The 26,570-nt window shown below is 41.7% G+C and overlaps 1 long non-coding RNA gene across 1 annotated transcript; it reads left to right on the top strand.

The window, feature by feature from the left end:
* The first annotated feature begins 6 nt into the window (after positions 1-6).
* On the top strand, positions 7-26,067 carry LOC119157099. The gene is made up of 4 exons (XR_005107368.1): positions 7-133; positions 8,986-9,055; positions 16,192-16,247; positions 25,994-26,067. It is a non-coding gene; the product is annotated as an uncharacterized LOC119157099 (long non-coding RNA).
* Positions 26,068-26,570: the final 503 nt, after the last annotated feature.

The raw sequence follows: 26,570 nt of genomic DNA, 5'->3' as shown, positions 1-26,570 counted from the left end.
TTCGCCTTTCTGTTCCCTGTTTGTCTGTGACAAGGAATACGTGGAAGATAACCTGTCCTCTACCCCATTGCAGCCTGCATATGGGAAGAAAGAGACGCTGTTTCTTTGCATGAGGTACCAGCACTGTGAACAGGTAAGCCATACTGAATATCCAGACATTGCAAATGAAACTTGTATGCGGTTGTTTTGTATATGGATTCCTAATTAGCATTTGCAATGGTCCTTCAAATAACAGCTCGACTTGTGTTAATTGCACATATTTAGATTCTGTTACAAGTAAAATCCTCCCATAGCTAGAGCATGTGTCTAGATTTCCTTTTGTCTTTTGGGTACTAAGCTGCTGGAGAATGTGATGTAAATACAAAAAAAAAAACAACAAACCTGGTTGCAAAATGTAGCTCATATTTAGGCAATGTTAGATAAGTTTTCTGAAGCTAGATCTGTTAAAAACTACAAAATGATCTGTCATTTCTCTTTAGAAGTTCAGAAGGAAGCAGACAGTTTGGCCAGGCAACTGTCTGCAGTGATGTATCCAAAACAAGAGCTTTTGTTCCAAACTGGGCTGATGCATGCCACCAAATATGCAAAGAATGCAGGGCCGTTTGTGGTGCTACTACAGATACCATCACTGGGAAGCTAAGCACCCGAATTCCTGTTGAAATAACATCGCAGTTAAGATGGAGGCAACCAAAATAAGGGAAATCCAAAGCAGAAGGGTGCCATTGCCTGCAGGTACACTGAAGTCTGATATAAAATGATCTCTGTTTTTTCTTGAAATCCATCATTTGAAGACCTCTCTTTCAAGCCAGTGCACTGGCTCAGGCAATTAGCTGTGAAACCTTTCAGGGTCTAAGGGTCAATGTTAGTTACAAGAAGGGGGCTAAGAATTCTTGAATCAGCTAGCGTGATTTCAGTGAAAAATCTACGAAGGCTGAGTCCCTTACATCAGGAAATTATGTTTTTCCAGTTCACATAATTTCCAAAATCAAACATAGCCATATATGTGAAAGCTGTGTGTAAATGTGTGTGAATTGGAGTTGTCACACTGGCCTGTGAAAAGGCTCTACGAACTGCTCTGAGCAATTTTCATACCTGTTTCAGTAGCATTTTCGTAACACCACAACAACTAACAGTTAAGATTGCATACCTACTTTAAAGTGGGGTTTATTTCTTGTTGTTAGTCATGAAAATAGTGGTTGAACGTAACCAAAAGAAACTCTGTTCTTAGGGAAAAAGTTTTGTCTTTCTGGAAAATTGTATGGAAATGTATTCATTCCTTTGGGAATTCAAAGAAGTTCAGAATAACTTCCTTGAGATTTTACAACTTCTGTGTAACGCTTGAACTGTCAGGACATTTTAGTGCTTGAAGCTTTAGGCAGGCGTAGATTGGAATCCTTCCTAATTGGTTGACTACCTTGAAAACACTTTAAATGAGCAAAATTTCTAACATGGCACTTCATTAGTAGTAGCTGAAGTAGCTAAAGAATTAAAAAAAAACCAAACCCACAGAGCACCAAATCTGCCAAATGGTACGTCTGAACTCTGACACTTAGCAGTTTTGGAATTAGCTCCTTTGAGCAGCTGGTAAAGTTCATCTTCAGTAAAGCAAATATTTTGCAGAAGTGAGTTCATCTTTTACCCCAGAATTTGAGGCACAATAAGGAGCTGCGTTTCACAGGACCATGACTCGAGGTTGCTCTGTGTCAAGATCACCATCTGCTGATGTTTGTCAGCGTGCTGTAGGGGAGGTGTTTTTCATCACCTATAGGGGAGAGCTAACGTAAATCTCCTCTGCTTGTTGTGAGTAACTTTTAAGAGCTAATAAGCACAACTAAGCACATCTGGACAATAAGCGTCCATGGCTATTAAACACCATGGTCTGGGCTGGTTACAAGCTCTCCTCCTGCTGGAGGAGGCTGGAGGGACCCTTGGCCTGACCCATGCTGACACTTCTGATGCTGGAAATCAAGAACATTACAAGTGTGGAAGTTACTTGAATGGGTGTTGCAGAAAAAATGGCCTGGAAAGCACCGATTAATATGTAAAAACAGGCTGCTATTGCAGCAGCAGGGCTGGCACCAGTGGTGAAATGGGAGTCAAAGCAGATTAAACTCTCTCTGGAAAGATCAGTTGGTAAAGGGGATAATTTGGATCCCAAACTGCATATTAACCCATCTAGAGGAGTCACTGCAGAGGATTCCCCCAGCCTCTGTTTTGATGTAGTTAAGTGGTATAAAATCACAAGTGCAACACAACTGCTATTTTACTGTTTTTCATTCAAACCACTTTTCAATTATGCTTCTTTTCCATAAGGTCTTAATACATGTATCAGATTAACAGATTTTCCTGCCTTTTTAAAAGGAAACTGTGTGCTGATACTAAGCAAAATATTTAGGGAAGAAGGACAGTTTGTTTCCGGTGTCTTTATCGTCTGTCAGTGACAAGATGGATAGTAAAATCTTTTCTTTCTTTGCAGAACTGAATTTGTGTTTTAATGGATAGGTCTAGTCAGAGCTAAAAGGAAATTTCACAATATATTTTTTGTAGAGAAGACTCCCAATGCTAATGAGCAGCCAAATCTGTCTCGGGGAAACAGTTTGTTACTAAAAATAAATTGCAGCCGAACTGTAACTAAAATCAGATCGCAGAAACCAAGCTACTCTGATTTCTGATTTCTATTGCAGCGGGAGATGAATCTATTACAAACAGCTTTGATTATTACATATTTTAAAATGTGCCAACTGAGCCCTGTTTTGAAATTAATCCACTTGTGAGCTTCTAACAAATACGCTTACAGCATTCTCTGGAGATTTTCTTCAGACTCCGCAAAGCCAGTGAGGAACCAGTTCATAGTTATGAGGCCAAAAGGAAAAACAGTGCACACAAGCTATTTATAGAATATGAAGCAAAACAGTGTGATAAAGGGCAAATGAAAGCTTTCAGCGGGAGGCGGCTTCTCATTCCCGGTCATGTGGTCTTTACATGCAATTTATTTTTTACTATACAATTTAGCAGGGAAATTAAATCACTTGACAACAGCCTTTTTCTCGTTAGAAAAGAACCTTTCTGTGTTTCTTTACCATTTGTAATACACACAGTCGTGGCTGTCACTGTTTGGGAGGGTTTGTTTGCAGAAGTTTCTGCAGAGGCCAGTACTTTTCTGGCAGGTGCCAGCAGAAGTGACCAGAAATTGCCCCAGGGAGCATTTGATGTTCAGCACTGAAAACCACTCTGCTGCCCAGGACAAAATGCAGAGTTCTTACTCGTGAGCCCCAGATGTTTGGGACAGCAGGACAAGGGTCTATCTGCTTTGAAACTTTGACAGTTAAAGGCAGTAGTAGAAGCAAGTAAAGGGGAAGCCAACCTTTGTAATTGCTTTTGTGTCCCATCACTCACTGAATATAAATGTCCTTGTTCCCTATTCCTGCCCTTTTGTTCTCAATGCAAAGAGCAAAGGACATTTCTGTCCTGGGAGTTTATCAACCTGCCTCATCCAGGTATATTTTGAATATATTTCTTTCAGTCCTAGTTAGTTCAAGTCAAGTGTCTGTGCTCCATCTTCAGCCCCCCCCCCCCTAAACAATTCTGACCTTAAAAAAACCTCAACTTGATCCGGGTGCCAATTTGTGGCTTAGCCCCAACACCATATTAAACTCTTCCAGAAATTTAGAAGTTGACAATTTTTTGACACTCATTTAAATTAGATACTTTACTTCCCTAGTGTGATGTCTCCAAGAAGGGGAACGGTGCTGAGGAGAAATTGCATGAACTATGTCCCAGAGGTCCAGGCAGATAAAAATAATTGGCTTCTCAGATACATTTAATTCTGTTATCTTTCCTTTTTCTTTGTGTCTATGACAAAGTTTAAGGGAGGCTGAAGAAGCTGGATAGTTTATTTCTCAAATATAGAGAATGATGATGTCATTTCAGAATATTTTCACGGACAAGGTGATTTATGGCAGCAGCCTCGTTTTTTTGGACATTAGCAGCACATTTGTGGGTTCACAGCGTGTGTGCTACCCTACCTGAACTCCTCACTGCTCTGGTAGGTCAGGCCATCGCCCAAACAGGCAAGTCTCACATTTGCCAGATTCCTCTTCAGTCCTGGGAGCTTGTGTGTTTTCTTAAAAGCACGAATACTTCACAGACTCATTCTGCATTGTGACAAGTGAAAGAGTGGATAAAATACCCAGGCTTTAACACCTGGTGATGCTGTATGGGAGCTAAACACTGCAGCTAGGAAGCCGGGTAGCAAGGATCAATGAATGTGATACATCTATCTGTATTCCCATGTCAGTCTCTTGGACAATTTCACAGATTTGCTAATGGGAATAAGGTTTTTCAGTAAAGCTTCTTCAGGGCCCTTACAGACATGTCAGTGTACTTCAGAACCTTGATGAGTGATAAGAGGAAACACTGAAAGACAGATTTCCACTGCTGCTTCTCAGACACATGAATTCCTTCATAAATCAGGAGTCACTCTGAGTTTAAAGGAATCAATGCTGGCTTCCTCCCAGGATGCAAACTCTTCTAAGAACTCTTTTTATGTGTGCGTGTGTGTCTGTATGCATATACATATATAATTTTATTTTCAAATACCCAGTGGAAATTTAATGGAGTTGCAGGAACAGAAGAATGGAGAGCTAATTGTACATCCAGCGCATAACCCAAACACTGCTGCTTAGTCAATCCCCAAGAGGAAGGCAGGGCAGTAACACAAAGCGAGAGTTGAGAGGTTGGGGGCTGCCCTACAGAGCTTGGTCCAGTCTAATGGCTAGAGAAATCCCCACCTTCTCTTCCCTGCTCCTCTAGTGTTCTTGCTGGACACGAAAAATGACCTGAAAAAAACAACCAAGCAAAAGGAGGAGGAAAAAAGAGTTATTTTCAGCAATGTATTCTGTGCAAGTTTTACTTTACTGGGCAAAAATTAAAACAGTGATTTTGAACTTCTGAGGTATGCCACAACGGCTCGTTGCAGTTGTTCAGGTAGGTCATGCTCCCATTTCCCTCCACATCTTGAACTTCCCGGTCAGACTTGCAGCTTCTCTGGTGAGACACTGCCTTTCCATCCAACACACACAGAGATGAAGCAGAGGGGTGAGCTGCTGCTTTGGTGGATGGTTGCAGAGCATGCCTGGCTCTCTTGTGCAAGGCGGGAAGATGTTCTGGCTGTGCAAAAGCAGCAAGGTTCAGGCACGCTAGTCGCAAGAGGTGGTGGTAGGCATGCAGAGCATGGGTCTTTGGAGCTGCCTGAGCTTGGCTCTGTTCCCTCACATGGGTGTTCTGAGCGTGTTATGAAGTCTCAGCTCATCTGTTCCTGTCTACTGTGGCATTGCTGATATTACTTCACTTGTAGTTATTTGTGCGTGAAGCCAGTACAGCTCTCCTTGTAAGTTAGGCTGTGACCAGGCTACAGTCAGCAGGTTATAGATGGAAAAACAAAACAAACCCCCACATGCTAGTTTCCTTAGCAGCAACCTGGAGCGAGGCTGAGTACCAAGAGAAGGGCTTTAAAGCTGTGGTGCTGGGGCATAGGTGGACACAGATCTGCCTCACCAGACTGCCTGTCTCAGCCTGAGACTCATCTCTTGCTAGTATGGAACAGGCTGATCCCATTCATTACTGTCACCTTCAAATATAAACCTGCTGAAACAGATAGCTCTTCACAAAGCCACCTTGTACTCCCACTAGGTGCTAACAAACAAGACTGTGCTTGTAAGAGCACACCATAAAGTGGCAGAGTGTTCTTTTATTATTTTTTTTTGAAGATGATCAAGAGGGACAAGAGACACAAGAGACTGGCTTGAGGGTATTCAGATCACAAGGCTTTTTCATGAAGAGAACATGCAGCTGACTGCATATGCTATTTCAGAAAAATAAACACCACTTGTAAATATCTAGCCATCTTGCCATCTCTGAGAATTACTGCCAGCTGATGTAAGTATCTGAGGAAGAGTTTGGAAAGCTGTCACCCCTAGGCTGCCACCCTTGTGTGTTGGCAGGGCGAAATGGAGCAGCCTGCAAAATCCAGGGCAGGGGAGGATAAGCAGAGGGGACTGTCCTGCTCCCGGTTCTGCTGGATCATGTGTTGTGAGCCGTGCGTGCTACTGAAGCATATGCATGAAGTGTACGCACAGGCACACAATTTACAGTGAAGACTTAAAGGATGAACCTTAATGGGCACAGACCTGCTGAAATTGTCTCTTAAAATATGGGACTACCTCGCATGCTCTGTGTGCTCTTAGCTGTCTAAACCCGGCTTCTGTCCTGATGCTCCAGAGATGCAGGGTAGTCCTTTGGCACAGAAGGGGATCCCCCGGCATATCTGAGGGGGGCTGAGTATGTGGCAGAGCAGGGGGCTGGCTGGGAGGGCACCCAGCGCACAGATACTTGGCTGAGCCTTCAGCCCCAGGAACTCTTTGGCCTTGCTGTGGGGTAAAGCAGCCTTTACTCAGAGACTTCTCTGGCACAAAGGCAGCACTATGACTGGGAGGCTGCCAGGTCTACAAGTTTTACTGTTAATAGACATGTTTTGAAGAAAGCATTGATTTGTAAAGTATTATGTAAAGTGATAGGTCTCTTTCAGGAAGAGTGGCTGAAGCTTCCAAACTTAGCGTTGTGCCTTTTATGTATTTTTCTTTCCTTTGTGGTTACTGTGACAAAAGCTACTGCGAGAAGAGTTTTAGTTTTGCTGTAAGAATTCATCTGCTTCTGGCCCTTGCTTCTCATCTGAAGTCAGTGAAGTGAAAATTCAGGTAGTTATCCAGGTGTGCTTACCCAATTTCTGGTTGAAGAGTTTCCAAAATACACCAGGATTGCTGGCTTTGTACTCCAGCCCATGAACACACAGGATTCTGATACAAAACATCTGATGCTCTGCATTGTTACCTCCTTTTTCAGTGCTTTGGTTATACTGCAATAAGATTGAACTGAGCTTAACTATATCATGAGTCGTACATGTACACATATGCAGGTCTGTATGTACAAAGAAATGTACAAGGAGATAGGAAGTACACTGGGATACTTACAGTGCTTAACAGCTATATATTTGCATAACAAAGTCCAGCTATTCTGTTTCCATTCTTACACAGAGTTGTCTAATTACTTAACACAAAGCCTCATCCTACACTCAGGTACTGCCAAGGGAAGCCAGCAGGCAGGAGGTGAGCTGTTTGGTTAGTCCCCTTACAAGTTGTTCTTTCCTTCTTTCCTTCCCCTGCTCTGCTGTTTGCTTGCTCTTCTTCATTTTTTGCTTTCTTTCTGTTTTTTTCTGATAGTTTGTTTGGGGTTTTTTGGTCATCTTTTTAGATTAAAAGCTTCTTGGGTCAGGAGGTTCTTCACCTACATGTTTACGTTGCACCTGGTAGTATTGGGCTCTGATCCCAAATGTGGATCTGTATGCTACTGTAATGTAAATAATAAACGTTGCTGCTTTGGCATGCAGTCAGGTTGGAATCACTGCAGTTCTACTATGCTTGTGGGCACTACCCATTGCAAGACTGTTTTTTTCATTTTTGCCTGAAAGTTATGCTGTGTACAGTACAAATAACCCCCAGCACAGCAAAGTAATAAACAGCAACAGCATAACAAGAACTTCCAGCTGTGCCAATGGTGAAAGCATTTTCTTGCAAGAGTGTAAATGTGCTGTAAGCAGCTCTTGGTTTGCTAGACATCTTGGGATGTGTAAATATAACTAAACCCATCTAGGATATCATAAAGGGCCGTTATTGGTGCGTGTGAGGTCAGAAACCCCCTAAGGCTCAAAGGATAAGGGAAACAAACAGGTGCTTTCCTGGAGCTGTAGAAGTTATGCTAAAATTAGTTTCTTCCTTTCCTGTGGGCTTAATAATATACTAAACTCGGTATATTATAGCTGTGGTAACATTTATAATAAGAAAATATGCAAATACAGCAGCAACATAATTTTTCCAGGCTGCTTAGCAAGTAAATGGTTGTGTATAGAATGGCCTTCAATCCTATGAATATCTTTCTGTCAAAGACAGCTCCTGTTATTTACGATGGCAATAAAACTACTGATTATTATTGGACAAATTTTTCAGACATGAAAAAAACTTCAGACATTTTACTTTCAAATCTTTCAATACGTAACAAAAGATTTGGGGTTTCAGAAGTTTAGTCCCTGAGGATAAACAAATAAAGTTGTAAAGAGCACACCTTGCTAATATGATTGCTCCTTATTAGCATAATAGTTTTCAAATAAACAACCTGCTAATGTCTCTAATAAGCAATTACTCTATGATGAAAACTGCAAATGGAGCCCACTGGTGGGTAACAGATAACAGTAAAATCTGTCAATAAAACAAATATTGTTCTGCTTGAACAGCTCTCTTCTTTACTCCAAGAGAAGAACAGAGCTGCCTAGGTATTTTTATAGGTTGATATTTGACAGCCAGACATGTTACAGCGCTGCTCTTCTGATAATGCTGCTGTGATGTTATGTGGAGTCTTTAGTCTTTACAACGCTAGTATTGTAACAAAATAAGGCAGAGGCCTTTTCTCAGTTGGAAGGTACCTACTTTGAGTACTTGAGTCAAAACCACAGTAGTGTGAGCATTTGCCCAAGAGTAGTGATTTGCCAGATTATTAGGGGTTTCTTTCTTCCATAAAATGAAGATCATAATTAAAAAATTGGAGTCCGTCCTATCTCTGAAACATGCAAATTAGTGGAAGTTGAGTCTCAGCATTCTTTTCTTCTTGCTCTTCTGAAACATAAAAAAATCATTTACAGTGGCAAAAAGGTGTTAAATATATGTAACGATCTCACTTTCCTAAAACTTGAGAAGTGTGAAAAAAATTCATAATTTTTCAAGCATAGCTGACAAACTGTATTCAAAACACTTGCAGATGTAACGTACATACTTGCCTTGTTGCTTTACCATCGATTAGAAGGCCATGTTGTGCTTGCTTTGGTCCCTGTTTTTCTGCAGTCATTTTTCCAAAATCATTTTGCATATGTTCTCTTAGTTTTCAGGAAATGAGGATATGGAGTATGAGGGTCACAAATCCCCAGACCTGGTCCTTTCCCAATTCCATGGTGAGTATTGGGGTTTTATTTTTTATATAGCTTTGTAGAAAGGGGATCATTTGAAGGAAAATCTTGAGCCGTTCTTATCTTTGTTCCACTTCTGGACTGACATCATAGTATGAAAATGCAAGGAATGTACAGTAAAGCCTGGTGTGGGAAGAGGATCTTGGCAGAAGGAAGATTAATGGTGTCTAAAAGAAGGAAAACAGTTATGTAATAAATACAGCCCATGAGATTCAAAATGAATCAACCATCACAGGTGCAGACTGTAAACAGGCCCCAGAGGACAGAATATTGGTCTTTTAAAGGTGGACTCTGTAAACAAACAGATGAGGCATAGGAAATATCCTTTCATATAATTTTTTATGGTACAAATCAGTACATGGAGCACATAAGCACCATAAGTGTTTATAAACTAAAAGAACATCCATACTGCAGTAAAGCAGCACAAATAGTGCTGTGGTGTAAATTTATATAGCGTGGGGAAGCTGTGTGGTCTCATGGCTCACAGTTTGGTTTTTTGACTTTCGCAAATGACATGATTTCTGCCTCTCTGGTTTTGTTTTGTTCCATCTAGCTGCTCTCAGCTACATAATTGTTCTTTTAGCTTGTAAATATTATGGTCAACCTCCAGCAAAGTTTAGATGAGGCCAATCAAATGTAAACAAGTGTGTCTGCGCCAATGATGTGAGTAAGTGAAGCCATCTCTTGTGATATTTCCTCCCCCTTTTCCTAACTCTCCGGGGACTGCAAGAGCTTTGCAGAGCCTGCCGTGGTAGCACACAGCCTGCAGTTCAGTTTAACTGTCTCTCTGGGATTTTTTTTTTTCTTTTTTGGGGTATTTGATGTAGGAATTATCCAGTGAAATGAGAACAATGGACCAGAGTAACTTCTGGGGAGTGTCCGCCTGTCTGCCCATGCCTCTGTCTCTGGCCCAGAGATCACTGTCTGCAAATGGTGGCACAAAGTTAATGCAGGTGTAACATGCAGCACTGAGGGGTCCAGAAGGGTTGAGGATGAGTAGTGACTCGTGATCAGCTGTGGCCTTACGCAATGTTGCAATGCTGTGGCACAACAGGGTGGTGTTGCAACAATGCTGTGAGATGATCTCAGAGCCTCTGGCTGTGCTGGGACTGCAGTTTTCCAGCAGGGCTCAGGCTAACCTGTGCTGCTTTGCACTGCAGTGGATAGGGGGGCCAGCAGCACAAGTCCTGTGGCTGGGCAGCACTGTCAGAGCTGTTACGGTGCAAGGGTCGCAAGTGCTCTTACACTAGAGTCACTGAAGCCACTGCTTGAAAGCCTTTGAATTAAAAAGGTATATGCACAGCATGCTTTTTACCCTTGAATATTGTAAGTAAAGAGGTTTTACTCCACATTGCTCTGCTGTTTCAACCTAAATTCAGCCAACCAGATTTAGCAGTGCACTAATCCACTGTCGCTCTGCACAGCCCCCAACCTATAGGACATACTGTCAACACATTAAATGAATCCCATGGGTTTTCTGCTGCGTAAATGAAAACAGAAGCATGCAGGTAGGTTTTCCCTGCACGTCAGCTCATCCCTGTTGCTTTGAAGCCCCTTGCTCTTGTGTGCTGAACACAGGCACTGCCTGCTCCCCTGCACCCAACCTTTATGTCTCCTGGCCTTGCCTTCCCGTCCCAGCTTTGTGTCCTCCGAGCGCCTGAATCCTGCTGCTTTTTCCAGCCGTAGCAGTTCAACGCCAGCGGCAACCTTATATCCCACACCTCATGCTCCCATAAGCAATGAGCTGTATTTGGTGGCGGTTGGGTCATGAGTTGTGATTAGATACAAGTTAACCTTTAAGGGAAAAACCCACCAAAGTAATCGTTGAAATGCTATTGATCTCCGGGGAACAGAGCCTGGGAGGTGTCTGACATTTTGCATTATTATCTATGGGAGAGGAAGGAGCTGGGCTGTTTTTTCCCACAAGAAACGTATCTATTTTTGAGTGCAAAAGTACTTTCTTTGCCATGGGACCCAAAACAGTTTCTTTCGCTGACTCATGGTCCTTGGAGGCTTTTCCCCTGAGTTTAGGAGGCAAATGCTTTAGTGATTTTGCAGCTTGGAAAAGTGACAACCCAATTAGCTAAAACTGTTAATTTAAAGGTAAAGGTGTTACCTGTTTACAGCTGTCTTGGCTTTGAAGAACCAAACAGTTTCTACTAGCCCTGTTCCTCTGCGTTTACATAGAGTTGCTTTAGATTTGATCATAATCGCTATTGGGTGAGAATCCAAAAGCAATGTATCAACAGCATATGATTTATTCTGTAGCTCTTGTGCAGAAAGCCAAAATATGATTTCATGCTTTCCTGTTTCTCTTTAGGGTGCTTTTTTTTGCTTTTTTTTTTTTTTTCTTTTTTGTCGTCTTGTGGTATAAAAATCATTCATTCTCTATTTGCTATTAAATTTGTCCAGTAGCCTATTCACTTAATTATGGCTAAATGCTTACTGATTAATCTTTCCTTCCCAAGAGGCAATCTCTCCAAGGCCCAGGCAGAAACTACAGGAACTGTATTTGGACAGTGTTCAAGTTGCATCTCTTCTTGTGGTGTATGGCAGAGCCAGTATGGGTCAGTTTGGCAGTTTGTGGCCTCAGATTGCTCCATAGGGTGCTTCCATGTGCTTTGGGTTTTTTGGAAAGGTAATCTGTAGTCAGCATTTATGGTCCAAACAGCTGAAAACTCTTTTCTGCATCTGTGGAAGGTCTGGTGGTTGGATCCCTGCCTGCCTTGTCCATATGGAAGGCTAGGACTAGGTGGCAAATGTACTCTGGGAGCTGCCAGTGTCTGTGCAGCCTGGGAGTTTGGGCAGGTAAGGGACACTGGCAGTTGGGACCAGACATCTAAGCATGCTTTTCTGTTTCATTCATAGATTACATGGAACTGTTTAACCTTTAGACAAAGTCTTTCCAAATAAAATGTTTTACCAAAGGAACAAATTGCCAAGGAATGGGATATAACAATATTTAGAATTCCTCCACATTGCAAAATCTGTGCAATAAACTTTGGATGAGTCATTACCAAATGTGCACAGTAGCACTTCTTCATATTTGGAGTTGTTTTTAAATCTATGTACCTAATCAGCTCTTTAAACTATGCTCCAGGCATAGTGAAGTAGAAAGAAATATTAAAAAAATGCCGGCAGAGATCAAGTCTCTTGGTATTGTTTGTAAATGCGCTGCTTTTGCTCCTCTTGGGGGTTTTCATTAGTTTAAATTGTCTGTTTTAAAGCAGCTTATAAGTTATTGACAGTAAAGGAGATTCCAAAATGGTATGTTGCCATGGAATATTTTTACTGTTAATATCTAATAAAGAGGTAATGCTCATTAATTCAAAAGTTAAAATGCAACTTCAGATTTCTTATTTAGAAGACAATATCTTAATTGATCTCCACCTGGGAGAATGACTGGATAAAGTTCATGTGATGTTTTTACATAAGGTGTGACCGTCAGGTGCAGTTTGTTTTGAAGAACATAGCAAAGAATTTCAGTGTGGTGAAACCATTTTTGCTGCCTGTTCACCAAAGCCCAAGTTTTCTGTTGGCTTTCTAGAACTTGGCTTGACTGAGGCTCTCTAGCACAGTATGGCAGAGAGTCCATGAGCTTAGCTACCTCTAGACATGTAGGTAAGCAGATCTACAGGACAGCACACTGGAGTGTGTGTTGTAGTGTATGTTATCAAACAACTGAGAGCTCCTTGCACCACCTTTTTTGCACTGATGGGCAGGGTGTGGGCACGCAGGGGCCTGGTGGACAGAACTGGCATTGAGTACCTCGTGCCTTTAGTGAAGGAGCATCTTTGATCCCAACCTGTTTGTGAAGTAACAACTGTATGTTAGTTGTTAAAAAAACCTAATGTGGCTGATTGTGTGCTTTTCCCTCCTATTCTTTTGAATCAACCTCCTGTGCAGAATCTTTGCTCAAACTCCTTTGTACTGATGTTTCATGCTTTCTGCATCCCATTATTTGCCAATTACTAAAAGGAGGTCTTGTAACCAATGCAGCATTAAGAGTAGATCTTAGAACAATCAGTAGTTTCAACAACTCTTTCTATTCTCCCTGCTTTTGTAGCATATTATAGAAGTGTCAGTCTCTCACTGCTATCTAACAAACAAACTTCTGCCCTGGATCCATTTCCTTTTGGGCAGTTTGCCAGGAATAACAAATTTAACTTCAGCTCTCAGCTTAAGAAGTTTCAATTCACTGAGTAGAGTTCAAGTACAGTCTATTACCCTGACTAAGTGATAGAGGACTTCTTTGATGTTTGCTTCTTGAGTGGCTTATACAAGCCAGGGCTTCCTGTAGGAAAACAGAACTGCAGCTGAAGGAAATACTTGATTGATCAGGTAACCTCTTCCTCTCTTATTGGAGACTGCCTGAGTGCCCAATGACAGAATTACACAGATACAGAGACTTGGTACATGCCTCACCAGCAGAAGTCACATATGGTTCGATGATGTTGCTCAGTTTATCAGGTGAGAGGGAGCGATCCTGCTCCTTCCACCTTCCTGCTCCCGTCTGTGTTCTCCTGCTGCTTTCCCTGCATCAGCTCTGGTGCACTACCATGGCTTGCTCAACCTGCTTAGTCTGTAAGACTTAACAACTGGAGTTAAGTCTTCTGCCGTGCTAACAACCTGAAGTGGATAATTAGTAGGGCTCCTGCCACAGATGGGGCTGAGTTGCATAGGTGGCACCTGGAGTGGGACCACAGTGGAGGGGGGAATGACAGCACAGGGAACAGGAGTCCTCCATCTGCAGCTGCCAGCCAGCAGGTCAGCCTGGCTGTGTCACTCTCCCATGGACTGGGGGGGTCCTCCAGAGCCCTTTAACCTTCAGCTGGGTCCCACTCTGAACTCTTCTGAAACGTACTGGGTTTGTCCTATTATCACCAGAAGTTAAGTTCACTTTATCGCATAAACTGTTTCAGTGTCGTGTTTTGTCTCTCTGTAAGAAGGCAGAGTGATGCTTCATTCCCAATGATTCTGACATGGAAGTTGGAGGAAGAGGTAGAAGTTGGCTAGAGTATATAGAAGAAAACCAGTGCATTGAAAGATGATCAGAGCATAAGGACTGACTAAGGACATGGAGGAAAAGGAAGGGGTACCAGCAAACCTTGCATTGTGTAATTTGTTTCAAGACACCCACTGTTCATTGTTCAGTGGTCATGAACTGCTGTGCTTGTCTCAAGCTTGCATATTTAAAAGCTCCCGTTGTTAGCTTGTCACTCGCAGATAATTGTTTTTTCTGGGCCAACGTGTGTTCATGAAAACTTTGCCTCTCCCTGATCTTTGTAACTATGGCCACAATGCATGTGGTAAATGCGGCATTGCTTTCCTGTCCTGGCTGGAGCTCCTGGGCGCAGTACTGACTTGCAGAACTCTCCCCTTTAACCAAGGAGAGAGCTGAGCAGTTTGTGAGTAGCACTGCAGTGTCAGAAGTAGCTGTGCTAACAGCTCAGTATTACTGGCAGGAGAGGTCTTGCTCCCCTTCTTAGCTCCTGGCCTGGAAATCCTGCTATTGAGTTGGATGTGTTGGGTGTTTGTCAGATGATTATTGAGATGATTCAACTCACTAACCCAAAAGAAAACTATCCCCATGTAACATTGTCACCGTTGGCTGAAAGGAGGGCATGAGGAGGTTTGGAGGAAAACAGCCTTTATTTTGCAATTAGATGTTGCAATACCTGTGAATATTGCATGTTCCACAGTGTTGCAAGAAAGTCCCTTGAGCAGAACCCATTGAATTTGGTTTGTAAAAGCTTCTCTTAAGTACAGGCACTGGAAGTTGTGAAATTATTCATTATTCAGTGTGTGCAAAGTAACAAGATATTTCCTAAACAATTTCATTACAACTTATTTTGGATTGTGTAGAAGTGGCTTTTCCTTCAGCTATATCCATGTCCAAGTTCTGGAACAATTTTAATCCTGAACAGTCTGGCTCTCCTGAGCTCCTTTGTTGTATAGTTAAACACTTTAATAAGATCTAATTATCTGTTGAAATGCACATGTTGGAGACCTGGGTGTTTTCTCCTTTTGCAGCTCTGATATAGCAGGCAGTTTCAGAGTACCCTCAGGATGACTGAATAAACCTGAGAATTGTCTTTTTTCCCCAAGTGATCTGCTGTTGCTATCCACCTTTCAAGATCTAGACTCGCCCCGCAAAGAACCTCTGAAACGTTTTGCAGTTAGCCCCAAGAATGTGTCCTGCGTAGCGAACACTGACATTTTCCAATCAGCAGTGTTATTTTTAAATCTCTGCCATGTCATCAGCTGGTCATGTATCTTATTCCTTCACAGACCCTGTGGCCTGCTTGTGCCTGCAGGCAAAGCTAGCATGGGCTAGGGGGAGGGTAATTCCTCCTTTTCTGTCTGCCCCTTCCTCTGTTACATCTCAGAGGTCTATTTCTGGCTGGGAATGGGGGCTGATTTTGAAAGGGCAGGTGAATCTTGAATCCAGACAGCTCTGCTGGGTCCCTTCTTCTACTGCCTGGCTTCTCTGAATCTCTCCTGTAACCCATGGTGCTTCTTCCTTCAGTGGGAGTTTTGGCTTGAAAAGTGCTGTCGGTTTTCTTGGGAATTATTTCAAAAGGAATTATGGTTTTCCTGTTGTACACCCAAGATGTGCTTTCTTTGAAAACCCAATGCATTACTGCTCATGTGGGCTGCAGAGGTCACTTTTTTGCACCCTGGTACTCTTCCTGCCTTCCCATAGAAATGCTACTCATCAGCTAGTTCAGCATTTGGGCATTCCTTTTCTTGTCCTAGAGCTCCATGCTACTTGTTTCTCAGTCTGAGGATGGATAAAGTGATGGTCCCTCACTAAATGGAAACATATTTTTCCCCTCAAGAGATTTGCTTTTATCCAACTTGTTTCTTGAAGAAAGACAAAAACTCCAGAACAGAGATGTGAGCTGAAACAATTTGTTTGCCTGACTGCAGGCTCACCCTTACTTCAAAGTACTGCATGGTTGTGTGGTTGGATTGTCAGGTGCACATCCTGAATGTGAGGAAATGAAGTTTATACAATGACTGTAAATGGATAAGCTTTTAAAAAAGTTGAATTGGCCAAGTCTCAATCAAGTTTCTCTTGTTTCTACTCATGAAAAAACATGTTCTTACTTTCTCAGGAACTCTCTTCTGGATGAAATGTTAGAATGAATTCCGTTATCCTCATCCTGTGCAGGTAATAAATATTGCAGGACTCTTTTGGAAAAAGTAAGTGATAAAATTCTGGTATCTTTGCCAAGATTCTCATTTTTTTATTCAGTGAAGCACATTCCAAGGTGGTGGAAAACAAACTTTCTGGTTTGTTGAAAATGTTATTATTGGGGGGGGGGGGAGGGAGTAATTTGGTTTATTTGGTTTGGGATCTCAGTTTTTAGGATTGTGAGCTTTGAAGCAGGAATCCAGGCTGGGTCCAGCTTCTGACCTGGGGCAGGTTTGGGACAAGGTATTTCAAATTACCAATGTTTTCTTTGGATAAATTCTGACAATTTAAGATTCATACTGCTGGTCAGCTGGATCAGTTGTGCAAAAGAACCAGACTCTATCCCAGCTGCCTGAAACCCTTGTATTTTCCTTGAATGCACTCAGGGAAGACACAAGAGCAGGCATCTCAGCATCCCCTCTGGGAAGTCACCTCTGCATGCCCAGTCTGTGGTATATCCCCTTACAACTGCAAGCCTGGAAGTGTAGCTTTTGTGGCTGGCTGCAGGTCTGATAGTAAACATAAAATATACTGACTATTTACACTGAGCAACAAAGCAGCCCTGCAGCAATAGGACTCCTAACTGTCAGCATTTCTTAACTGCCAATTTACTTCCGTAGTAACTGGGATAAGGCCTTAGGGGTGAAAAAACATGACAAGGAACATGGCAAAATATGAAGTCCCTTTTCATAGTAGCAACTGCTCTCTTCCCGCAGTTGGCAGTGAGGGAGCAGACATGAAGAGAGCCTGAAGCTTCTCTGTACCCAACATGTAGCTTTGTGATTGATTTCTTCTGCTAGCAAAGGGCACATAAGAAATTCCTGCCCCAACAGATTGTTCCTGTCCCAAAGTTTTTAGCTGGCATCATGTCACAGAGCCAGCACACACGCCACCCCACAAGCAGTTGTATCCCTGTTGTGTCCCTGGCATGGTGAGCTGCAGCACTGCGGCTGCTGGTGGTGTAGCCACTAGTGAAAATGCACACTGGCAGCAAACCAGTATAGCCCAAGGGCATGTGGCCTTCCCATCCATTGGCACGTAGCACTGCACACCCAGTGTGGCTCTTGTTCATTGTTCTCCCAGGTGATTTCAGTCAGTATGCTGAAGAGTTGGACGTTTCTCTTTAATGACAGGAAAGAAAACTATGATAGTCTTCTGTCTATGATAGACTTGCTTAAAAAAAGCCCCCGCATACAAGGAAGGACAGGGCAAGAAGCACAGCCCTGACACCTCTGTCCACCAAGAATGAAAGAGGAAAATGATGGGTCCTTTTTTAGGAAGGCTGCTTTTTAGGAAAGCTTAGCTGCTTTCTCATGAGTTGCTCCCACTTAGCTAGAGGGCTTTGTATTGTCTTTTGCCCAGCACAGGAGGACATCAAAGCATCTACTATAAGGAATTGCAGGCCTCACCAGCCAGTGTCCATTGAGTTCAGCTTTGGGAACTCCGTGTTGTGCCAGAGGCTCCGTGTGCCTCTCTCTGTATGTACTGCTGATAAAGGCATTACTTGCAAACTGGTTTTGAGACTTTCTGGCTTTTTCATTTTTACTTTTGTGGAAAACCACCCCTCCTAAAACTTTGGAGAGAGGAAAGGGAGATCTGAATGCAATAGATGTTTTTACATCATTATTGAAATGTTAAGATGAAGAAAAAGAATCCTGAAAGATCTCTGATGATTTAAAACATTTTAATGTCATTGGAAAAGCCCTTGCAGAAGTGGATTCTGGTTTTTTTTGGCTGGCGCTCCCCAGCAGCTATTGCTACTTTCTTACAGGTCTGGTAGAAAGCACATAGGCTCTGGTGTGCTGCAGGATTGTGTGTTCCTTGACATTTTTTGTCTCTGTGACAGCCCCCAGTCCTTGTTTCAAGTTTTAAAAGTCTGCACAAAGATGAAGGCTTGAGCATCACACTGCGCAAGTGCAAATGGAAACCACCTTTGTTTGACCTCCTAATGCCCATGGTCTTTGCTAATAAAGATTCACTGTGTAATTCCCCATTAAAAGTGGCAGTTGGAGGCCAGGAAGCAAATCAGTTATCCAATGTTTAAAATACACATTTAGCTGCTGGGAGCCACTGTTTGATCTTGAGCAGGATACTTAGATGTGTTCATTTTTAAGTGTCAGGTAGTTCAATGATTTCACTCAGCATTTGCATTTTATGGGGGTACATGTAACCTGAAGAGCAAAAGGAAAGTTTGCTATTTCCTGTAGACACTTTTATATAAAAGTGTCACATGAAAGGCTGTTGGATGAAAAAAGTAATGTATTATTGAGTGCCTGGAAAAAATCACTTAGACGTTATTTTAATCCTTGGCAGTAACTATTCCAATGTATACTGTTTGTTTAAGAAATCTAGAACACTGTTCCTACAATGACTTTCTTGGGACTCTGTACAGAGCCAGGTACAGGGAATCTGTGTATGGACGAGCAGAGAGAGGCTGTCCTCTTTGGGACGGTAAGAGCATGTAATGGTGCAGAAGGATTCTGACCATTTCACCTGGAACATAATTCAGACCATGTTGGCTTAGTAGTGTCATAAGCCTTTAACCAAAGCAAGTAAACCTGAAGGCTGACAGTCATTAGGTGATTTTTCTTACACTGCAACAATGTGCATTGACAGAGAATTCTCTCTCCTCATCTTCTCTTTCTCAAGCTTTTTAGATTTGTTGAAAGGTACTAAACATACCACTTCTCTAGGGCTTTCATCTTTATGGGAACAGTGTTATGCTGCTCTCCTCGTGTAATTATGGTTATGGGAAAAAAGAAGAACAGAGAAAGAAAGAACCTGGAAAAGCCTGAAGATACCCAAATGAGACAATTGAAAACACATTTTGGGAGGATGAGGTGTAAATCAAAGAACTTGGAAATATTCAACAGCAAGTTTTGTCCTTTCAGGTGGCAAAAGGATTTTGGTCATTAATTTTGTGTTTAATCCTGTATCCCACCACAGAAATAAAAGTTGAAAGAGTGATCTCTTGCCTGACAACAGAAACAGATTGAGAATTTTGAGCCTTGGTATATCCCTAGTGGAAAATAAGTGCCAGTAAGAAACAAAACCAACCTTTTAACAGGGAAATTGGTGGCACAGGTCATCATCTACTTTGACAAGTTGTTTTCTTCCGTGTCATTTGTTGTTTTTGCTGTTATCTGTAGGAATGATCAAGGAGGCTGGTATGTCATTGGAGAGCAGGAGAGAGGTCGCACATGAAGCATGTCTTCTGTACTGCCTTTAATTGAACCTTCCCTGCTGCTTTTCCAGGCTGGTGGCTTTTCTGCATAGAATTAGCTGCAGGCAGTGCCTTCAGAGAAGCCAGGTTATCATAGCAGCTTGGCTATAGCAAAAGTCTTGAAAGATGGCAGGAGAACTGAAAACGTTGATGGGGAAGGATTTTTGATAATGATAGATGGAAAACAGATACATATAAATAGAGGAAGGCAGCCATAAAAGGTCAGTAAAACACATAATGGAGGAAGACTGGGCACAGTCTTTCAATGCTTAAAGGACTGTCTGTAACATGTGACACAGTTCTGGACACATGAGCTGGTCTTATGCAGCTAGACACTTTTCTCAGGAAGCCTTTAAACTATTTAAATGTCCTATTTTTATTTTTGTGGTGCTTTTCACAGCTGCTTATTTAAAGATCTCAGGCAGCCTGCAAGTGATGATATTAAGGAAAAATGAAGTGGCTGACAAAATGACCAAACGGCACGACTATGTTGTGTTTATTGAGACATACCTTTTCCAGTCTGTTTTAATTCAAGAATATTTAGTTACCAGTTGCTATAGTGAAGACACACAGGAGGAATCAGCATATTTGATACCTCCTGATGCCATTGCCCCTGAGGGAGGAGGGAGAGGATACAGAGCCCCTGATTTCAAATATCCCTCTCCTGGGGCAGTCTACTCCAAGAATTTTAGTCATCTCATTTATCTCTGTAACCCAGGTTTCACCTTTTCCTTGAATCCTTATTGAATAACGATGGCTATTTCTTATTTACCATTTCTAATTTGTAGCTGTTCAAGTTCTTTACACTGAAGGTCAAGGTGGCCTTTCTTATTTTACGGTAGGGGAGGTGTGCTCCAAAGAGGCAAAACAGCCTTGACCCTGTGATCCTGTTCATTCTGCCCCCTCTGCTGTACCTGAATGGAGGTTTTTGATAGGAAGTCTTCAGAGGCTGTTTTCCCACTGTGCTGGGGGTGCTGGGGAGAAAGCTCTCTCACCCCTTCTCTCCTGCTCATCAAAAGTAGCCACCTGACACATTGCAAATTGTGGTCTCTTTGGAGGCAGGTCAGGTTACATGTTGTCGTCCTAAATTTTCAAATGAAATTGATGCTGAAAAAGGTGAACATGTTCAAAAGGAGAATTGGCCCCCTGGGGATACTTCCTCTGCTGTACTTTTCTTCAGTGCTGTTATAGTGAAATGCCATGGGAAACTTATTGCTGTGTATGAGAGAAGTTGGGACTTGAAGTTGTATAATATTGACTTGTCTGGGCTAAATAACTTTAAGTGACTTAAAGCCTTCACTTTGACTCTGTGTATTTCCAGGATTTTAGTTTCTTTCTTTCTTCCTTCCTTTTTTTTTTTCTTTTTTTTTTTTTGTCTTTTAATTTTTCCTGTTTTCCTTGCTTTCCTGGTGTGTCCCTGAGCCTTCAGGAGGGATAAGGAGCAGTCCATCATCAGACATTTATTGATAGCCAGAAGTAGCAAACCAGAAGTAGCGTTAACTATCCAGTGTGGAATCATTCCTGTGCTTGAAATTTATTTTTATATAACCTGGATGAGAAAGAGCAGTTAAAAGCCACGTAGAAGATAAATATAAAAGGTGCATTAAATAATCAGTACAGCAGTGAAGTCAGCTATATGGCTGGGTTGTCAGAAGCTTGAGTTGCTGTTGTGTGCTCTTACAGTGGACAACTTGCTCAATGGAAGCTTGATCTGAGCCCAGTCCTGCCCCTCATGCTTTCCTGCAGTGACTGTATCTAAATTGCAGGACTTCCCTGGCAGGTGCAGAACTGCCCTTTCTGGCTTCCTTCCTTCTGCAGGAGTAGCATGTCCTGCTGGCCATGGCCCACCGCACTCAGCCCCTGTGCACGGCGTTCAGTGCTGGGCTGAGGCGAGGCTGTGCTACTCCCTTGTCAGTTCCTCACCTGAGAAAGCAAAGGAGGAACCATTAGTCCTTGCCATAGGAAAAGCCACAGGGATTTTAGGCCATTTCTTTTATTCTCCTGGTGTTGCATTTTGTGCTGTACCATTCAGGACAAAGCCAAAGTCATACAGGCAGGCGGGTGAAAGCAGTTCTAAGCTTTTCCCTGTCACAGCAACTTGTCAGGGAATCTCTAATAGCTATTTTTATTCTCACATCGGTTGAGTCAAATCCATTCCATTCAAAATTACTGCCCTGACATTTGAACCTTTCAGGCAGACTGCCAGTGGCAGCACCTTATTTTTCTGTTGGAAAAGGAGAAAAAAAAATCATTGACATGTAATTAACAGAACCAGATAGAATTTGAAATCTGAATGACACCCATTATTGAATAATGAGCTTCAAGTCCTTTGTTACAAATCACTTTAACATAGCAATGCTATGGGAGGATTCAGAGAGGATACTAACTTGTTTTGCTTGAGCGCTGATCTTGTATGCAGACATGCTCATGAGAGTCGTTCCATTAAAGATGTGCCTCTACAGGGCTGGCAGAGTCTTGGACCAAAATGGCAAAACGGAGCGGGTAGGAGAGAGCCTGTGCAGCAGTGAGACACCAAACACAACAAGTGAAACCAGAGCGAGCAATTAAAAATCCATATTTCTGTTTGCTTGCCCTGCAGTGAGCCCTGTGCGGATGGTGTCCGCGCAGCTGCCAGGCACGGGAAGCCCCGTACAGCCTGGGTGCCGGGCAGGCTGTGTGTGGAGGTGAGGATGGAGCGACACACTGTGTGTCCTGCCTGTTGCACCTATGCCGGCCTTGTGGCTACCAGATAGATGACCTGTGGGATGTGTGCGGTTGGGGACCCATGTGCTGCAACTAATCACACTAGTGGAAGGAGAGGGAGAAGGAGATGAAAATCTTACTTTGCCTTCTTCAACCTGCTGAAACCTTGCCTGGGCATCTGTATAATTTTTTTTAAGAATCGAGACTGTAGAGGTCTAGATAGGTAAACTCCGTCTTGCATCTACTTTTATGAAATATCTATCCACAAATGTGTTTCTGTCTGTGTAACGGTTGTCTCTCAGAATACAAAATATTACTAATGCATAGCTTCTAATGGAATACTAAACGATAATTAATTGTTCTATTCAATTAAGGGGAAGCTTCGATGCCCTAAGATCTCAGAATATTGAAAGTAATTAGTTGTAGATTAAATTAGAAGGCAAATTAGGCTTAGCAAAACAAAATTAAAATTTGAGAGAATGGTTTTATGCTGTAAGGGGTAGGCTTTATGTGGGGTAAATGGTATAATTATAACCTGAATTATCTTTTTATCAGTCCCAAAATACCAAGTTTCTCCATTACACGACACTTAGATGTTTTGAAGGCATTTTATATAGTGTTATGGGGTTCAGAAGAGATAGGCAGGGGGTGTCAGACTGACGCTGGTTAGAAACAAATGTAGGTTAGTTGAAATTCTAGGGCAGCTCAGAGATGTTTTAAGAAAGTGTGATTCTATAATGTTTTTAAGAAGATGAGAGAGGAAAAACAAACGTTTGCCTGTTTTAATAAGACAGTCTGCAAAGATTTTGACATCAGTTTTTAGTGGTAGCTGAAAGCTGAAGGGTTTGGGGAAATTGCTGTTACAGAGCTATCTCTGTGGGCAGAGTCAGAGGAATGTTCCTTAGTGCCATATCCCAGGATCTGAGTTGACAAAGCTGGTTTCTATGCAAAATGCATAAGACATAATCTTTTTTATGCCTTTTGTAAAAAATGACTGGATCTCTGGTGAAGTGATTGCAATGCTCCCAAAGTTCAAAGATTTGCTCCAGTTAGAACCCCTGCAATTCAGGAAACTATTGAAATTTTTCTTTCTTACCTCTGGACAAATCCCCTTGCCTGAACGCAAATCCACGCCATGCTCTCTTGCTTTGACTTTCTCCTGAAATAAGTCAAAGACCTGAATCAGCTCCCACTCAAGCTCCTGTATTGCTTGAAGAATCTGTCTGCTTGGCCCGACATGCTGCTGCCATGTATCAGGCAGACTCACGGACTTTCCTCAGCATTAGAAAGGTACAAAATCTAGTCAGTGCCTCTGCTTGTGAGGAAGCCTGTCAGCAAGCAAGATCTGGAGACAACCCAGTTAAGCATCATCGAGTCTGCTGAGACACAACTGTGTGTTTCACAGAATATCAGCAAAGGGATCCCCCCACACCTTTTGGAAAATAAATGGCTGAGTGATTATAGTGATGATATGTATCCAGGTGGACCTGTCTCCTGGAAAATGTGATTTGCTTTGTCTTGTTGAGAAAAGTCAGGTTCCAAGATAGCGTTACCATTGTACTCATAATTCTACGGTAAGTGTCACTCCTGACATAATCTACCTACTGTCCTTCTTGAATCTTCTTTTTGCAGGTACATTGGAGACCAAGAAATTAGAACCTCACTCAGCAAACTGGGATGGAGTGCAATGCAGTGAGCTAGTATCACAGAATATTTGAGTATCCCACGTGTCCTGGGGACAGATCAGTACAAAGCTGGTTAGAGAAGTCTTTATGTGCCTCAACTGTTGCAGTTTGTGTCAACTCGTGCACAAGGCAAAGGAAAGCAGCTAAAATGTAAAAGAATTAATTCACTTGTAGGAACAATTTCTGGAAGAGTCAACAGTAAGAACTTTTACTACAGTCTTGCTTTGATACCTGACATTAAGTAAAAAAAAGCACCTTGTTTCACACATCTTTTTATATAAGCATGTAGCTTTCAGTTGAAATGGTTTTATATCTGATGCACCCTCTTAACAAGAACAGGTTTTCTTCTAAAAGGAGCGCAGGGTAAAAATGTCTAAAACAATGCCTTTATTAGTTCTTCATCACTTAAAACAATGATACATACAGTAGTTCCTGCAATTGCATATGACATGTCCTTGCTAATGTACTGCAAATGTCTTGGGTAGTATGGAAATACTACTGGTCTTTAAGAACTGCGTCACCAATGAAGGGTATATTAGACAGCTGTGTTGTGTTCTGACATTAAGCTATTTCAGTTTAATTTTTTTATCTGGTCATTTGTGGTATTCCGATGGGACTGGAGAAGATAAGGTTACAGGAAGAGACTGATAGGAGAAAACCTAATGTGCTACATTAGATTGAGTGGGTCAAACGCATGGCTTTGTATATAGATAAAGAAGTCTGTTCTTGTATGTTAGCAGTTACTTCTATTATGGAGCAGAGGAAAAGATAGCGCTGCTTCATCCCTGTTTCAATCCAGTAGAAGTCCATTCTTCATCTAAGCTTTAGTGATTGTTTATTCAGTCTGACGTGACGTCTTTGAGAAGAATGACATAAGAGAAATATCTGGAGAGGAAAATGCCACTTGACCTCACAGGCTTGTCCCCCCTGAAGTTTCTCTTAACCCCTAGTTTTCTGTTTTGTCACTATATCCTTTAATCCCTTCTCTCTCCATAAAAGTGCCAAGATGTCTCCAAGCCACTTAGATTGCAGTACTTGTTTCTATGTTCTTACTTGGCAACTAATTCCATGAGTTCATTACTCTGACCCTGAGTGAAATAGTTTGAATTTCCGGTATACACAATTATTTTGGGTTATGACTTCTGACTTTTGAACTCCTCACCAGAATGCACCATTTAAATCTCTTCATCAGCTCTGAGTGCTGTTACTGGGTCACCTCAGCGTCAATATTCCTCTAACAGCATTATGCTAGGCAGAATTTCTTCTTACATCTTCTCTTGGAACAACTGCAGCAAAATCTGGGATCTTTTGTTCAGAGGGCATGATCTATTATTCACATTCTCCAGGAGTCATGGGATTGTTTACAGCATATGAGACAGGTGCTTTATGAAAACTAAAACTGGACTCAGTAACTAATAGTTCTTGTTGTATATTTCATGCTCTCTGAAACTGTGCTGGACTGTATTCTGATCTCATATGCAGTAATACAAATAGTAAGTAGCACAAGCAATTTTAGTACATGATCTGAGTGCAAAAAGATGTGCAACTTGAGAAAGCATTCAGGACTCTGGTATTCCCGATCTGCAGTCATTCCTCTGTGTGGTAGAATATTATATATGTATTTTGTTTTCAGTGTTTAAAACATCTACGATAGAAAATGAAAAAATAAAAAAGACAGCAGATATTAAATATCCAGTCACTGCACATGGAAATAGATCATCTGATTTATTTTATTCTTTCTTTCACACATTCTGCTCTGTAGCTGTAGGAAGCAATATGATATTAAAGAGTGATTTTCTTTCCAGTTGCTTCATCCATTTATTGTACTGGTACTGTCAAGTACTCCTGTAAAATAAACTAGCAGCCCAGACCCACTTAATTCAGCCAAACGTTAGTCTACCAGTATATATCTTTAGTGAAGACCGATTTGGTGGAAGGGAGTTTAATTGAGGGTGCAAAATGGATATACGGATGGATTCCCAGCTGGAACTGTTTTGAAGTTTGTGTAAAAACTGATAATAATCTCCTAAAATGCACTCTCAGCCAAAACAGAGAAGAAAAGGACTTACACCACTGAAGTGGTATTTACTATTTTTTATTTCCTTCCTTAGCTTACGATCAGCCATGGGAATTTACAAGCTTTCCAACAAGGCTGAAGTAATCCAGGAAACCACAATGACAGATCCACTTGAAAAGACCATTCCATGAGAGCGAGTTGAGAAAATACTAAATATTTTTTAATCAGTGGCTGAAGATGTCTATTAGAAACATCACTAATAATACAAAGTTCAGTGTAATAAAAGGAGTGTTTCTCACGCACCGCTGGCAGACATTGTTTGCATCAATATTTTTTTTCACATGAAAGCCACTATAATCAATCCAGTTCTCTAAGAAATGAGTGTAAGGTTACAGATTTTGGGCACATTCTTTAAATAAGCATTTGTTATTCTCTTTAAATATTAATTTATAAATGAGATCTGCTAAGGAAAATCTCTGGGTTTGTGAGGTTTTTGGACTATGCAAGTATCAATAAACATTGTGTAAAAAGTTGGATTGTGTGAACAACATAAAATGTAGATTGGTATAAGAAAAAACCTCTTATTCTGAATTTGTTGGGCTTGAAAATTCTTGTTTCTATTTTGGCCAGAAATAAGAGGTAGGATGAGGATGGAAGCCTTTCTAGAAGCA

The sequence above is a fragment of the Falco rusticolus genome, chromosome 13, assembly GCF_015220075.1.
Source record: "Falco rusticolus isolate bFalRus1 chromosome 13, bFalRus1.pri, whole genome shotgun sequence".
Taxonomy (NCBI): domain Eukaryota; kingdom Metazoa; phylum Chordata; class Aves; order Falconiformes; family Falconidae; genus Falco; species Falco rusticolus.
The sequence above is the reverse complement of the archived record's forward strand: the minus strand, read 5'-3'. Positions and strand labels throughout refer to the sequence as shown.